Below are 13,901 nucleotides of genomic sequence, written 5' to 3'. Positions count from 1 at the left end.
ATGTGTCCGTTGTGACACGCAGAGGCCAGGTGGCAGTAGGTCAACCTGCACGACCATCAGCGTTTTTCCAAGGCCAAGCGTTATTCTGTTGTATTGAAAGCTTTGGTGTAAAGATGCACATTATACTCACTGTACAACATTCATTATTCCTTGTGCTTTCAAGTAACATAAGCACTACTCAATTAGTCAGTTGATTGATTAATGGTTCAAACCATGTCTGTTGTCTTGAGTGTTTCTTTCACCAATTGATCTCTTTTTTGTCCTTTTTTTTGAATAACATACCCAGAATATATATATATAGCTATTTTTTTTATTTATAAAATTTTGCCCCCTTTGTGTATGTAAATGGGGTGGACAAAATATTAGGGACACCTGCAGCATAGCACACTACCACCTTCTACGATTTCAACAATAAACATGAAACAGAATTACCTCTCTGACAGTATCAACAAAATCTGAAAAAATAATAAGATTGTAGTGGTGAGTGAATGTGTATATATTTGGGTTTTGGTCTCTTGATTGCAGAAAATTAAACTATCCAGCTACCTTTTCTTGGACTATCTGAACTTAATTGACAGTTTTCACTGTTTTCTGAACAGGCCAATTTAAACATTTTCATACAAACTGGAGAAGGATAAGGACACTCTTTAAGACAAGGATTTCAACAGTTTCAGGCAACAGTTGAGGCCTTAATATCAATGGATGGCAATTCATTGCACTTTCTGGATTTTCGTGCATGCAAACAGAAATTATTGCCATTTGGAAATCAGATTTAGTTGATTTTTTATCTATAACCATCAAATTTTCACTTCCACAATCCACATAATTGTAATGTATTGTTAATTGGTTTACTGACCATCTATTTGTTAACAGAATGCTATAAAATACAACTTTCAATGATCAACTATAAACATGAAAGAATACGATTCTGTCACCACATGATATAAAATGTCATGCCTGGCTACAACAAGTGGATAAAAGGATTAGGAGAGGATGAACACATGAGCAGATTCGATAGGCATCTTTTTATGGTGAGCTTGTGTCAGGGTCAGTGGTTTCACACATCGACCAGTGCGGTTCTACGTCTAACAGCTGAAAACCACAAATTAGTCCAAATCACTGCACTCATCAGCGCCGTAGCTGCTGTTGAGGACACTGAGGTCATGTATGTGGTATATTTTTGGGTGTGGATTTGACGGGTTTTGGTAAGCTGGTGGGACTTTACAGCTTGCAATAAAAAGCTTACAAATGGGAGAGTATGTTGCAGGCTGTTATCAGCATGTTTAATCTTTATATACTTGAAACTGACTACTTGAGGACAAAATAAAATGAACTGATAAAGGGCAAGTGATGCGTATGAACATTAGTGAATACACAATGCCTTACTTTAGAGAATAAACAATGTTTTTACCCTTTATTTAATTTAACAGAATATATCAAACCAAAGAAAATATAGTCTTAAGTTAGAAATAAATATCCTGATTTAAATCAGTAAGTAAGTAAGTGAATAAACGAGCCAACTTTTGATACCTTAATGTGTTGTAGTGTTATTTCTGGCAGTGAGTAGGCTGATCTGTAACAACAAGAAGAATATTTTACAAAGTAAGTAAATAAAATATTAAAGTTCCACATAATAAAAAAATGTAGGGGGTTGGGGGGGTAACTGGTGTGGATTGGGGTGTTTGTAAATCCTGGCTACGGCCCTGTTCCATTTCACTCACCACTGAGCACAGGCTACTGATCCAAGCTAATTGTGTAAATTATCTCTGTGTTAATTTTGAAATTCAGTCCTTGTGGAGCAACAGCTTTAATAAGGGGGGGGGGGGGGGGTAATTCATGAAGAAAAAAAGACGAGAATACCAGAAACACAGAGGAGGACACTGGAGAGAGGGCTGGAGTAAAGGATAAAAAAAAAGAAAAAGAGGAATGTGCTCAGAGGGACGGCAGGGCGCCGACTGCGAGCTGTGATGTTGCTGTTGCTTTTCCTCTGCGTCACAGAGCACTTCATCATAGGTGGGTTTTTCTCCAGGTCCCCTCCCCTCACAGCCGGGCCCCCTGCCACCACCATCCCCATCCCCAATACCTCTTGTGCCTCCCGGGCCCCCCGCCGCAAGCCTGATCTATTGGTTTTCAGCAGCGCGTGGAGCGATAAATCATGGGAATGGGGGACGACGATGATTAGGTTGCGGGGTGCAGAGAGAGAGAGAGAAAAGAGAGAGAAGAGAGAGGGGAGAGAGAGGGGAGAGCGAGGGAGAAAAGAAAGGAGATGGACTGGAAGAGGAGGAGGAGGAGGAGGAGATGGGGTGAAGGTGGGCACAGCAGCCTCGTGTACAACAGACAGGTTACTGATGGTGTTTGTTTCTCTCAGGCCTGTACCTGTGTGCAGGGGGGCAGATTCTCCTGGGTGTTACATAAAGGAGCTATGGGTCTGCCGGGGCCCCGACGCAGCCTCGAGGACACATAAACTGAGCTGGAATTACCCAGGCGCTGAGATATATATGGGCAAGGTAACATTGCTTATTCTGGCCCAAGCCTATTATATCAGCTCTGCTCCTGAAACGAAGAAGAGGAGGAGGAGGAGGAAAAGGGGGGAGAAGCATAGAGGAGAGGGAGCAAGATGAGCCCATGGGAGGGGAGAAAAAAAAGGAGATTAATACTGTTGCATATTTTACCACAATTAAAACTTCATTGGTCTAAATGTGTGGACTTTAGCCTCATTTAAGTGTTGGTGGCTCTGCAGTTATTTAAGAAGAGAAAACCAGGAATAGACTTCAGATGCTGGTTTTGTTGCAGCATATTTCAGCCTGAACACCTCAAAATTGAGCTCCTTGTTAAATATCAAGACTCCAAATCTGATCGTATACTGTAAATACTAGGATTTGTCTGCAGCTTGACTTCATTTCCTCAATGACAGAGATTTGCCAGTCAAGCACCCTTTAGGCTGTCACCTTTTCCTCAGGTAACAAACACCCCTCCACCCCCCCACCCCCCCTAGAATGCACCTAGCCGCCATGTCTGAGACCGAGGAGTCGACAAAAAAAAACACACACAAACACAAGCGAGGATGATAATGAATAAGCTCCGTGTGTGTGTGTGTGACTGAGAGCAGGATGTGCCACAACAAGCCCCCCTCACATTGTACAACTCCGGGTTTTTTCTTTTTTTTTTTACCGCTCACCCATTTAATGGCTGTTCTCTGTTACTGTATGTTTCATCAGCAGCGCAGGGTGGCAGGTGGGAGGGATCCTGCCTTTGGAGGAGCGGAGAAGGGCTTTGTTTGCTTTAGTTTACACGCTCGCTCGTTGTTTGTTGCATGTTGGCGCGCCAGCTCTCTGCCGTCAGCCTCGCTATCATTGAGTCTGACAGCTCCGCGGCCATGTTTTGAAGGGAGAGGAAGAATTAAAAAGATACAGATGGGTGGGAAGAAAAAAGGAAGAAAGGAAACCAGGTGCCGTGCTTTAACCTCACCTGCCAGGATCTTACAAACTGATTTTTCCTTTTAGGGGAGGCTCTGGTTTTGAGGTTTGAGGTTTTTGAGGTTCGGGGTGAAGCTACAGAAGGCACCTTTAGAGCTAATGTGGGTGATTCTCTTCTTTTTTTCTTGGGTGCAGGAGGAGAGGAGAGGAGAAGAGAGGAGAGGGTGTGGGGGGGGGTGGGATTACAGAGATGATCCTGCCATTCATCCTAGCTCTAAACAGAGCCCCGTCTTCCCTCCCCAAACCCTGCTAATTCCCTTTTGATGAGGCGTGCTAAATAAATCCTATTTCCACGCCTTTATTCCCCACCGACTCCTGGAGCTTGGATCAGGGACGCAGATTTTAGGGGCTTCTGCTGCCGTTTGGGACCCACAATGGAGCCCGTCTGCATGGCGGCCCGCTCCGTCCAGTCGGCCTCATTATGCTTTCACCCCAACACATGCCCAATGGCCCACAAACACACACACACACACACACACATATACACACAGGCAGACTGACACATTTACACATGTAGCTCCTAACAAATACAGCCATGATGGCTTTGTGCAATTGCTAGGACAAATGCCGGACATCATGTCATGTACTTCAAATTTGTGGTTGGAGAGTAAGAGGATACTTCAGGTGTGAGTGTGTGTGTGTGTGTGTGTGTGTGTGTGTGTGTGTGTGTGTGTGCGCGTGTACTGTACATCTCCCTCCTGTCCTGTCGGCCCTTTCCGCTCTCACATGCTGAGCCCCTGCGCTCGGCTATGACGCTAACAAGCTCCTCCGTCTCTCCTGCTCTGTCTACACCGGGGCCCTGTTATTAATGGGGACCAGCTGGGAGTGGTGAAGGTACATGCACAGCCAGACAAAGCCCCATATATAATCATAAAGTCATAACAAACGACCTAATGTAAATGAGGATGTATAAGGGGGGGTTGAGAGAGGCTCGGTTTCGGAGAGAATAGGGCCACGGATGCTGGGGGTGCAAGTAAGTGGAGAATGGAGGTATCATCTGACATCAAAATGGCCAATGCCCTCTTGGCTGGCTGGCAAAGACCTGCCTACCTGACCTTTGACCTCCCCCTGGACACGGCAGATCGGGGGTCAAGCCTTGAGAGGCAGCGCTGAGTGTTTCTCCGATGGCTCATTTCTCTACTGATGGGGCGGTTAGCCTGAGAAGAATGCTGCCTCTGTACATGTCCAGGCAAACAAAAGACAGCTTTTCACACTCTCTGCGCTGATAGCTTGGCCTCTTTTTGACATATGGCACCACTACAGCTTGCACTATCACGAAACTGGCTGGCTTGGAGAGTCAAAAAAAAAAGAAGAGATTTGGAGAATTCGTTTTTTTTTCCTTTTTTGCGATGAAATGATGATTATGATGTTACATTAGAGGCGGTGAGAATCCTGGCCTGCTCATCTGCAGTGTGTCTGTATTGGCGAGGCTTACCCAGACACATGCTTCCAATTAGCTGGGCTTCTTCATGTAAATGCTTCATAAATTATCCCCCCTGCCCCGGGATTAGGTGCTCATAAAGAGAGTTAGCATCTCAATAAACAGCAATGGTTGTGTAGCAGAGAGCAAATTAGAGGGACAGTGGGAGTGTAAAGACAAGAAGTGGAAGGATGGAGGGAGATGCAGTGTGAGCTGGTATTAAATGATGCTGGAGTCAAGGTGGTGAACTCTGAACAGTCCAGACCGGCTTCATAAGCACTGCCAGAGATTGTGCTCCATTAGGGCAATTTGGAAAGGTGTCATGTTATAAAAAAAGTATCTGCTTATGGCCAAACTCTTCATATTGTTTCAAATTTCTGTCAGTTTTGGGGGCAGCAGTGTGCTCATTAATGATACTGACTCTAACATTCCAATAATATTACACCTTTTGATAATATCAATAATTTAATAATATTCTATATTCCTTAATATGTTGAGAATAATTACAAAATTGAATATGTACAGTTAAATGCTAACTGAACATACATAATATGCTGATGAAGGTCATGTGACAAAGATCCAATAAGAGCTACTAAATGAACCTTGTGGTGAGGTCATTTGGTCAATATTACAATAATGTAATAATAATTATTAATATTCCATATCTAGTAAAACTAGTTAATTACAATCTAAAATGAATTAAATGATAGAGTATATTATTATTATTGCAAATACAATAGCAATATACAAGAGATGCATATGAACCTTTATTACAGCGTATTTTATATAACTGAATGAGTAATATACTGTATACCAAATATAATAGAATATATCTTTTTAAAAACTGTGTATGAATTATTTCAATTTATATACATTTGCTGAAGAAGACATTAAAATGTGATTAAAAACTCTGTAAATTTAGTAAGTTGCCCTTTAATTATTTTGAATATACCCTGTTCACGTAGGTAAAGAATACATTTCCATATTATTAAATTATAGAAAGTGCATAACATGCATGTATGTATATTTCATGTGTTATCTAAGTTGTTTATATTCATGAATAAATTGCATACTCATAAATAAGTTAATTATTTATTTGATTATTTAACTATATTAAATAGACTATAAAAAAAGAGTTCAAATGTTCAAAGTAATACAAATAAGCATTTGAGTCACATGCTCCATGACTTATATTCTAAGCCTTTTGAGCCTTTAGTCAGATTGCATTTACTCTGGATGAGGATTTGAAGAGACAACTTGCTACAGAAGCTGCAACTAACAGTATCTCTACATTTAACGGAATAATAGTTAAGTCATAAAAATCAGGCGTTACAATTTCCAGACACCTTCAAATTGCTTATTTGTTTGACAATGCTCCAAAACCCAAGAGTATTTAATTTACACTCATATAAAATTGAGAAAAACCTCCTTACATTTCAGTGTCTGGGCTGGTAAAGGTTTGTCATTTTTGTTTGATGAATGACTTTTTATCAAACAATGAATGTGTTCCAGCATAGGTCAGTTGAGGTCTAACTGCCCACTTTACAGGTAAATACTGATGCAGAACTATTTGTAATTTCTTCTCTCTCTCCCTTCAAGCACAAGTCAATCCATGACTGCTATTGCAAAACCAAAACTTCTCACTAACGACACTGCGCTGTCTGTGAAATACACGATGAGATAATTTGATAAAACAGCCAGCCTCTGTTCAATCTAACAGATAATAGCCGGGGCATTACGAGAATTAGGCCGTTCGGATTGTGCAAAGGTGTGGGGTGAAGCAAGGGCTTTTTGAATCCTGCCGGGGAACGTAAAGCGTCTGTAAACACAAAGCACAAAGAACCCTTAACGCACTAAACCTCAAGCCACACTGGCCTTACAATGGACTGTCATATTGAATTGGCCCAGATCTGTGAGAGAGAGAGGCTGTTTAAGAAGACGCAGGGTGGGAGTTAAGCTGAGAGAGAGCCCAGCATGACAGACACTTGTCCATGTAACTGCTCTGCAGAAACTCACACTGGGCTCTCAACAACACTCCGCTTTACTGTCGATCACCAAGACATTCTGCAACACCGGCTGTCACCTATACATGTAATATAAATGCAATCTCACTTTTTCTCTGTGATATATATCTAACATCTCAGAGGGGCAGACAGAGACTGACACACATGCACGCACACACACTCACACACTCACTTTTGAATACAGCACCATACAGACAGTCAATAACAGAATGGGGTGTGAGATTAAGCCTAAGCCCACCTTCTTTTCATGTGGCAGAGCAGACGCTGCCCCGAGATCTGGCACCAGATGGCGCTGTGCTGGTCGGTGCCAGGAGATAATCGGGACAGATCGGGCCGCATTACTACCCATTATCTTCTAATTATTCTTGTGTGGAGCGCTGATCCTGCCGTTTGTGTAAGTGGATGGCACAGAGAGCCTGTCGCCCCTGGCAGCACGAAAATCCTCCCCACTTCTCTCACTCCCTCTGGGGACGCAGGGAGAGATCAACCGGGAGGAGGGAAGGAAGGAAGGAGGGAGGGGACAGAAGGAGGAGCTGGTGGGTAAAGAAGCCAACCTGATAGAGAGGGGAGATACGCCTTCGTGAGGTGTAACACAGCATCTGATTTTCATGAAGTCACACCAGTGATGGGAGAGTGAGGAAATCTGTGGTGACCTTTGACCTCTGCGTTGGTGTCACACAAAGCAACATGTTGTTCCTCGACATAACCAGAGTGAGAGCAGCATCTTTCTCCTCTGACGACTCTATAAAAGTGTGATAAGGATACAGTTCAAGTCTCCCAGGCTCCATTTGCACAGTGCCTGTGGAAACAGGCCCCATCATCCCCCTCCCCACCCCCACCTACCCCAAAGGATAGCGCTGACTGCGCAGAGGCATATGGCTTACCATGTGCTGAGTCCCACATGCACGCTCTTAAGCGCGATTCTACCCAGAACATCTTCGCTTAATTATCAGCATTTTGTTCAGCATCCTCCTATTTTGCATATTAATATCTGTCAGCTCAGTATGTAATATGAGGAGATGAAGGCTTAGGCGACGCTTAAACACAGCCATAAACGCAGGCTTCGCCGAGCAAGAATGTACATGTTCAGTCACATGGAATCCCGCGGGGTGCACAGTCCAAGATGATATGTGTGTTTTCAATACCTTTTAACTGAGTCTCAAGTGTGCTGGTATGCATATGTGATGGTAAAGTGTCAGAATCTGGAGATGACGTATGAGCTCCGTGTGTGTTTTTTTGTTTGTGAGCGTGTCACAACCGACACATGTTTACCCTCCGGTATACACGCCTGACGTTTGCTTGCACGCATGTGTGCCCATGGCGTGTGGTAACCAGCCCTTCCACTGACATGTAATAAAACACGGCGTGGCATTGTTGATCAATCTCGCCAGCCCACGGGCCGCACAGCGAGGGCATGTACATGCAAATGAGAATAGCTAAATGCCACTGAGGGGGCGAGAGAGGGAGGCAATCACTTCAGCTGACAAACTGCTCGAGAAGGGGGGATGCAATTGGAGAGAGGGAGGGAGGAGGGGGGAGAGAGGAGGGGAGGGGGGGGGGGGGGTGGACTCGATATCCGGGGGGAAATTTTTAATGCAAGGTGATCCAAGAGAAATAAAGACAGCGGGCCTAATTACAGGATGCGCCGCAAGAGACGAGTTTATCTTCACCGCAGTTGAAAAGTACAGGTTAAAGAGACTCATCATAAAATCTACTGTGCTGATCATTTTAACCAAGTGAAGAAAAAAAAAAAGTTCAGTGTGTGTTTCTGTGTGTGGCAGCGACTGAAAGCCAGGAGAGCTGTGATTAAAATGTAAGAGAGGCTGCGGCTAAGACCCGAACCATTCTCCGCCAAGCTGGGGTCAGGTCAACTGATCTGGGGGCCACTTGGGCAAATCCCAAACACAAACATGGCAGAAGAAAGGCACAGAGAGCGCACAGAGGCTGGTAGTAAAAAGATTGATAGAACTCATCCATGGGAAGATGAACAGCCAGGGAGATCATGAAGGGAGAGAGCTGATTAACTGGCTTTTAGATCTCTGGGAAATATCCGTAGGATTGCGCCTCTAGCTCCACAAATCCTGACCCTCAACGTTGAATCTATCAACCCTGGGAGCCCCTGCCCAACAATGAGAAGTCTATAAGCTGGTCCAAGCTGCTCTATTGACGGTTCATTAAGCAACAATGAGGACAGATAACCACTGCATTGCTGTATTGGTGGCTTTCACTTTACGCTAAGAAAGAGCTTTTAGCTTACGTCACCCCTGCTTTGAAACAGAGGGCATTCCCCTTACGCTAAGCCAGGGCAGCACATTCAAGAAGCGAGAGGCAAAGATTGAAGCAGGTGTTTTCTCTTCTCACACATGTGGATGCCGTGTTGCATGTTATAACTGTCAGAGATGCCATCGTTGCGTTTTTATCTCCTATGACGATGAAATGGCTGAACGACATCAAGAGGAAAGACACAGGAGGGGGGAAGTTGGATATTAATGCTCAAGCCTGAGGCTTCACCCAGCTTCACAGGGCCTTCCCCCTGATCAAAGATGGAGTGGCAGGTCAAAGATCAGAGAGAAGCAGGGGAGAATGCTGGTTAGAGAGTGATTGTCCTGTGAATGAAGGCTGCAGGTTGCATGCTTGTAGTAGCAGGCATGCCAGTATCTATCTGTAAGTGCATCACTGTGACACTACTAAGAAAATGGGTTTACTTTACAGATTCAAGCAGAAACACAAGTCTAGGCATATTAGTGACAACTGATGATTTGACTCGTGGTGTGAAGTTTGTTTCAAGATGCAAATTCTGCACATGGGGGAAAGAGCAGTCAGGAAGGTTTTTCAGTTTACTAAATATGTGATTTTACCATAGTAGTGAGGTTTCTTCTTATTTTCTGCCTCTCCTTTTTACTCCATAACCTTTACTTAAGACACTTAAGACCACAGACTGACAACAGCAGAGTAAAACTAAGCAAAACTGTTCAGTGCCAGGTGCAATTCTTTTGTTGATCTGCTGAATCAGGCTGATACTGGCTTGAAAATGATTGGGGAGTTTGTTTTGTTCATGTCTTTATGACGTTCCTTGGGGTACAAACACAGTCATTTCCTTACATGTAGGAGCAGATGGCCACCAACGGCTTCAATTGTAACTTTAAGCAGAGGACATGAAGTGACCTGAAGCATTGCATCATTTTGTCTTTGATGGCACTAACTTAAAGGTTGACTTGGTGTGTTAGGGTTAGGGGTTAGGGTTAGGGTTAGGGCCTTGCGTGCCTCTGAGCAAGGCGTTACATGCTCCTCCCCATCATCCACTTGTTTTTTTAGGTAATATATAAAATGTATAGCATCTGTCAAGTACTGAAAGCATTGAATGCTCTGTCAAATCTGTATTCTTGTTAAGTTATTCTTTAATTAACAAAATTTGGCCAGTTGCAGAGAGGCAAAAGGTCTTGTGTTGGCAGAAGAACTTTGTCTCTTTTTGTTCAATGAATAAAAAGGTTTAGTAGAAAAACCTATTATTTGTACTGAAACTCAAATATAGTTTTAGAACATTATATGGAACCTTTTTAAATGATACTGTGATCGATTCTATTAACCCTAACCCTAGTCTTTCAGAGCACCCTTAAATGCAAACAGTACATATTTGTACCCTTGTCATAGGTTACATTCTCCAGTCTTTGATTGGAAGGCCTCAACCTGAACTCAACATCACACAAAGCCACACCAGACACCTGCACGTTCACCGTTCAGCAGAGGAAGTTGACCCTTTCCTTAGAAGTTTTATGTTCATTCTAGGATCTGGGTTCAACTTGGTGCAGCAGGGTCCAACTCCCGACAAGAAGCCTCTGCTTTTTTTTCCCCCACCTGAGAGTGTCAATCAGTGGCGAGTCACGACCCGTGTGACAGTAATCAAAGTGAATAGAAGAGTGAGCCAGGTGGTAATTGTGTATTATTCAACTTACGGGGAGCATGCCACGCTGCTTTAGCCTGTTGATCGCTTATGTATAATTTAAGGCAATATGTGCATGTATTATAAATGAACAGGGTTTCCGAAGTGGCAAATAGAGTGCAATTAATGTCTCGGAGCTCAGATGCTTGCAGATTGACTGTCTTTAGCCTATTTTTTCATTGCTCATCTTTTTATCTCCCCCATTTCTCTTTTCGCTTCCCTCTTTCTCTCCCCTGTTCCCCAACCTCTGCTGTCTCCCCTCTTTCTCTGGGAGTCAACTTTATAAAGGAGTATGAGTGAGAGTGAGTGAGTGAGCACTCTGGAGGCAGTCAATACCTTATCAACTCCTGCCGAACGCTGACACCTTGACGTCCTTGACAGCAAATTATTACTTTTTCATGACGCAACCAGGTGCAATTACAGCAACATCTTTGCGCTCTATCCTGCTGCTCCTGCAACTGTCAAAAGGCGTTGCTGGTGGGATCCTGGAGGAGCTGAGACATCAGTCTCTCAGTCCCCTCCCAGATCTCTGCAAAGACAGACTGACAGACAGGGAGCGAGGTGAGGCGGAGAAGGGGGGTTGGGGGGACGAAGTGCAAAGAAGAGAAAATAGAGGGGAGCCATTCAAACATGCCCAAAGATTCAGTAAATAGTAGCATTCTACTCAAATTCCTTTTCTGGTAACACTCAGAGGTTTGTTTAGAGAGGCTGTTGACTGACAGCGAGAAAGTGGCAGAGTTTTGTTGTTATTGTTCGGAGGAGCTAGCTGCTGCTGCTTCTGCTGCTAGCAGGCCGGTAAACAATCCTGTTTGTAATGTCATCACACGCTCCTCGCTTTCCGCGCTTCACACTGTAAACCCTGTAGGCTTGATTATAAAGTTTAACCACACTTTTAACGCACAACAACACTGAGGAGAAAGAAAGAAAGAAAAAAAAATACACACACCAGGTAAACCTCAATTAAGACTTCAGAGTGTCACTTTCTCCCCGTAGCGCAGCAGCAGAAGAGAAAGAGAACACAAAGAGCCCACAAAGCCTGTGATGCCACCCCTGTGAATATGGAGGATGCTTGGGTGGTGGGGGAGAAAACTTTGCCATCCTGGAGGTGGATGTTGCCTCATGTCTCTTTGTGTGTTTGGTGTGTCCCCTGGTTGGGAGCAGAGAGAGAGAGCGGGGGGGACATGAGGGTGGCGGTGGCAATAGTGTGTGTGTGTGTGTGTGTGTGTGTGTCATGGAGAAGAAGGACAGGTAAGAGGAACAGAACAAACTGTGAACGAGCTACAGAGGCACCTGAGAGTCTCCTCTTTCATCTCACACTCATCATCCACTGATCCTCACCCCTCTTTCCCTTCCCTCCCTCCTTCCTTCCCTCCATCCTCCCCCACTCAGCCAATTTCCTCAGTTTTCCTTTAATACTCCGCGTGCCTCGCAGATATTTAAACACACACACATACACACACACACACACACACACACACATCTGACTTATGTAGGTAATGACACCTCAGTGAGCTATAGGTTTTTCTCGGCCCTCTGTGTGTTTTTTCTCTTCTCCTGTCGCCTTCACCGCTCCTCACCCCACACCCCTTCCCCCTCGCTCCCTCCCTCCCTCCATCTCTCTCTCTCTCTTCAAGCGCTGCCTTCTTTCTGCTTACTCCCTTAGGTGCCACCCCCCCTCCTCCCTTCCTCCTCCTCCCCTCTCCTTTTTCCTGTGGTGTCAGACACAGATTTATTCTGTCTATGATGCGTGTAGAGCAGAGGAGTGTGAGTGAGTGGGGAGGAGGTGAGGGAGGGGGGGGGGTGCAGGGTCAGCCAGGGAGGTGGGGGGCGGTGGTGGGGTAGGTGTGTGTGTGTACAATAAGAGATAAGATCATGGCTCCCCAGGGGCTTGTTTGGCCCTGTACCCGATCCATCAAACGCCCGATCCGAGTGCCAAGGTCAACTCTAATGAGCATTTTCTGGGGTCTTATTCTCCACACTGAACACCCCCACCCCACCCCACCCCCCCCTCCACCCTCCCTCCACCTCAACACCAATACACACACACACATTCTAAAACACACCTTGGACATACAGTACCTGCTTAGCTGTAGGATGGATGGTTGTGACAGGAAATATAACATGTTTGCATGCATCCCAACAGGTATTTCAGTCAGAGAGCAGACATCACTGCAGGAGAGCAGGTGCTCAAGAAAGCCAGCCAAGGTGAGTGATCCGTGTCAGGTGTGCACTGTGCTGAATGTGTGTGTATGTATGTGTGTGTGTGTGTGTGTGTGTGTGTGTGTGTGTGTGTGGGAATGAGCTTTGAACCTTAATATTGTTTGATTGCTGACCGAAATATGTCTAACATCAGAAGTCAAGGCTAGGTTATTGGTTGTTTTCTCATTTTTTGATCCGATATTTCCAGAACTTTGTTAATTTTGTTTCATTTAAGCAACATTTTTTTAATGAGTGTGTGTTTCAAGACTATATTGACCCTTTAATATCAAATTTTATCATTTTATTTCACATTATAAGTTTGTTGTAAGGTTGGAAAAATCATCTTAAAAAAAAAAATCTCCACAATAAAGCTTTATGACGTTTACACTGAATGAAATAAATATTCAAATCAAACACATTTTTGATCCATTTGAGGCCTTTGGAAACTTTAGCATCTTCAATACAGCTTAAAAACAGGTAAGTAGTAAAAGCATGTTCCTCAAATTGAGATATTGTATTGTAAACTTCAAATGATACCCAACCAGAGGCAGGCTGTCTTATCTGCTGTGTGTTTCTCAGGTGTGACAACCCGGAAAAACCTTCACACCAGCCAGCCCAGCTGTTTCCCCAACTTCCCCTATCACCCGGTTGGTATGTGCGCTCGGACAAAAAAAAAAAAAAAGGGCCACGGCGCCAGGTAGGTGGGCTTTTAGTAGAAAGAGTCCCTCATCATCACCTCATCACACGCTGATCTGCCAAAAGTTGTTAAGGTTTGAAGGCTCGCGGAGTGTGGGTGTGCACCGCCGCATGTGGAGCATACTAATGAAGCAATAAAAGTCACG

The sequence above is a fragment of the Scomber japonicus genome, chromosome 19 (genome assembly GCF_027409825.1).
Source record: "Scomber japonicus isolate fScoJap1 chromosome 19, fScoJap1.pri, whole genome shotgun sequence".
Classification (NCBI taxonomy): Eukaryota; Metazoa; Chordata; class Actinopteri; order Scombriformes; family Scombridae; genus Scomber; species Scomber japonicus.
Note: the sequence above shows the minus strand (reverse complement) of the source record.